This window comes from Gopherus flavomarginatus, chromosome 22 (assembly GCF_025201925.1).
Source record: "Gopherus flavomarginatus isolate rGopFla2 chromosome 22, rGopFla2.mat.asm, whole genome shotgun sequence".
In the NCBI taxonomy this organism is placed as follows: domain Eukaryota; kingdom Metazoa; phylum Chordata; order Testudines; family Testudinidae; genus Gopherus; species Gopherus flavomarginatus.
In genome coordinates, this window is record NC_066638.1 from 19,952,540 (window position 1) to 19,956,061 (window position 3,522).

Genomic DNA, 3,522 nt, shown 5'->3' on the forward strand with positions numbered 1-3,522 from the left:
GAGCCCTGGGGAAGTGGCGGGGCTCCGGGGGCTGTTTAAAGGGCCTGGGCGGTAGAAGCAAGGGGAGCCCCAGACTTTTTAAATAGCCCCCAAGTCTCCAGCAGTGGGGCTCTGGTGGCAATTTAAACAGCCTGAGGCTCCAGTCCCTGCTGGGAGCCCCAGGCCCTTTAAATTGCCCCCTGGGGAAGCTGGGCCACCCTAGTACAGTGCACCAGCAGGGCTTGGGTGCGGGGCCCGATTCAGGGGAATTGGTTGAATTGACCTAAAGCCGGCCCTGCCCGCAGGAAAGCAAGGAAGTAGCACAGGCTTATCACTGTCCCTGGGTGGGCTTGAACCACCATCCTTTCAGTTAAGAGCCAAACGTGCTGACCCATTGCACCACAGAGACACAGACAGGCCAGGCTGTATGGAGCACAACAGTCAGGAATCAGCTCAGGGTCCGGTCTAGCACATGCATGCAGTGGTTGGACAAGCAACAGCAAGGAACTGGACTGGTGCGGAGTGAAAGATCTGTGGGAAGGAACCGAAAATAGTACTGGGGCTGCAGTACAGGGCTTGCATACACTTTCTTTGGCCTGTTTTGCTGGAAGAGCTAGCAGGGCAAGCTTGTTAGTCACAGGTAAGGGGGTGAGTTTATGCAAATTCTGGACTCTGGGACCACAGCTGGGGTGGCACATGCACCCTCTCTGCAACCAACCTTTGTTATTTCACTCCATAACAGCACACTCAAAGCAACCTTTTACCTTTCAGCACCAAAATATACTGTAGAAGAAATCTAATAGCATAACTTTAAGATGAGAAACTTCAGTACTAACAACAATTCTAAAAATATTCAAAAATATCTCTGTTTTTTGACACCAGACACAAAATCAATCAGACCAAGAACAAACATCTATTTCTACTTCCCACACACTTTGGGTGGGGGGGGTTTGGAACCCATACCCCTTAATGATGAGTCCTTTCCAGGCGAGGGGCAAGCTCTGAGGCCTCAAATACCAGGTACAGTTACTCTCTCCTTGATCCAAACTAAACAGGAAAATACACTTGATTACTCCTGCCCCAATAACAAAGAGATGGGGGATCCCACAGCAGCTGAAATGACCATTTGGACAAGCACTCCCCTCATGCAATCTGGGGTGGGTGTAACCATGCAAATGACATCAGCCCCAAAAGGCCTTTACAACAGATCACCAACAGATGGCAGGGTAGAGTTCATACCGACCCTGCTTAAACTAGATTGTGGCAAAGATTAAAAAACACTGAATGTTAAAACTCACCAAACGCGAGTGAATCCATTCTCATTGTCGTACCCACTTCTTAAACTCCACACCTGAACGTAGCCCTCACATGGACAACATACCCTCCTAACTCAGTGTCTGTACGTTAACCTTTTACCCCCAGTCAGGGCTATGGCAGATTCTGTATTCCTTATGCCACCCGATCTTAAACTGAACTTCGCACCCCTTGGGTAATCTGTACATTGTTCCCTGATCACCAGAAACTTCTACACCTAAATGCTGTACCGTACACCTTTTTCTTCTTTGAACGTCATCTTACTAAAATGTTGACATTTGTTCGAGATCCCGGCTCCTGTTCCCTTGCAAGGCGTGTGCCTTTGCTCCAGGTTTTAGTCTGCTAATACAGTGGGGGCAGGGTGGGGGCCGATTGAGCCAGAGGCGCTTGCCTGCTGCAGACACGGATCAAAGGCTGAACCTCATCCCCCACGAGCTGAAGGCTTAATTGAAAACAGTTTAAGCAGTACTCCCGTCTCCGGCACTCAGCTACCCAGCTCCCAATGGGGTCCAAACCCCAAATAGATCCTTTTTACCCTGTAGAAGCTGTAAAAGCCTGTGACCAGGGCAGCTGCCTAGCAGCCGGCGCATATGCCTGCCAGCGTGAGAGCTCGTAAGGCACTAATCCAGATAGAGGTGGCTGGGTGGCAGGGAGAGTAAAGAGCCAGCAGAGTGGTGCAGCGGATGCGTGCTGGGCCCATAACCCAGAGGTCAATGGATCAAAGCCATTCTCTGATACATGAACACTTGTCTCTTTTCCCTCTGGGCCTTCAAGCGATCAAAACCCTCGGCTTGCGGGCCCAGCTCTGTCTGCCATGTGCCTAGGCAGCAGCAGGACAGTCTCAAGAGAGCAGCTCCCACCCATTATCTCTTGTAGTGGAAAGGAAGTAGAATTGTGGTTGGACTTTTGCTATTTCTGTTCAGGGAGTCAGTGGCTGTGAGGCAACCCTTACTGATAATGGCAGGGGAAGAGTTCTCTCTTCTGCATTGATGCTGCAATTTTTTGTTCTGTCCTTTCTCTCCCCCTTCAATGCAGGCAGGTAGGCTTGGTGGCTTGGGGATGTGGGTCAAGCCTGGTTTCTTTTGGCAGACACCTGGTTGAGAACTGGTGCTCTACGGTCTTGTCTAAACTGACCAGCCCTAATGTCTGTAGCCTCGTCTCATACTTTGGAAGCCTTTTATTTACCCCTTTCCACTGCAAAAACAACTATTTAGTCCTACTCTTTCTTTCCAAGCTGCTAACCAGTTACTGATCCATGAGAGGGCCCCAGCCATCTGGAGTAGCTTGTGACTGTGAGTGGCAACCTCAGGGCAGATTGTTAAGAAGCAGAGCACAATCCCCAAACTGGTTGTGTGTTCTAGACTTACGTTTCACCAAGTGTCAGATTCTGGATGACACCCCTTTTATGACTTTTTAAAGCAAACTTGCTATTTTTGCATCATTTGAGCGTTCTATGCAGAGGACTAGAAATGTTTCTATTAACCTGAATGTTAGATCATTTTAACATTGGCTGGAATCACAATGTTAAATTAGTTCTTATGACTTTAATAACTGATACTTCCTCTATCTCAGGACTAGATATTAAACTGATTTTTGGACTAGGGAGATGGAATAGCAGCTTCCTCCATCCCTTGCACACATCACCCTGTTACTGTGGCACTGAACCCCCAGGAGTGGTGGACCTCCCTATGGGGAGAATATCGTGGTTGAAGAGCAGTGAAGAAAAATGGTGTTGTCTGTGTTCCCATTTGGTTTGTTCTGAGTATGGTTTTGAGTCGGTTGTAACTCTTTCATCAGTTATTAGTAACATCTTATTATCAGGCCTCTGAACTGAAAGGCTGCTCTTGCAGGTTTTACTTTGTCGTTGTTTGTAGGTCAAACAGCCGCTTTCTTAGGCCTCGTCTACACTACGCATTTAAACCGAATTTAGCAGCATTAAAACAAATTAACCCTGCACCCGTCCACACAATGAAGCCCTTTATATCGATATAAAGGGTTCTTAATACTGATATCTGTACTCCTCCCCGACGAGGGGAGTAGCGCGGAAATCGGTATTGCCATGTTGGATTAGGGTTAGTGTGGCCGCAATTCAATAGCATTGGCCTCCGGGCGGTATCCCACAGTGCACCCTTGTGACCGCTCTGGAAAGCAATCTGAACTCGGATGCACTGGCCAGGTAAACAGGAAAAGCCCCGCGAATTTTGAATTTCATTTCCTGTTTGCCCAGCA

The 3,522-nt window shown here is 48.4% G+C and overlaps 2 non-coding genes across 2 annotated transcripts; one reads left to right on the forward strand and one right to left on the reverse strand.

Moving 5' to 3' along the window:
• Nucleotides 1-314: 314 nt before the first annotated feature.
• On the reverse strand, nucleotides 315-388 carry TRNAK-CUU (transfer RNA lysine (anticodon CUU)). The gene has a single exon. It is a non-coding gene; the product is annotated as a tRNA-Lys (tRNA).
• A 2,399-nt stretch (nucleotides 389-2,787) lies between these two features.
• On the forward strand, nucleotides 2,788-2,980 carry LOC127039303 (U2 spliceosomal RNA). Its single transcript, XR_007770934.1, has one exon. It is a non-coding gene; the product is annotated as a U2 spliceosomal RNA (small nuclear RNA).
• Nucleotides 2,981-3,522: the final 542 nt, after the last annotated feature.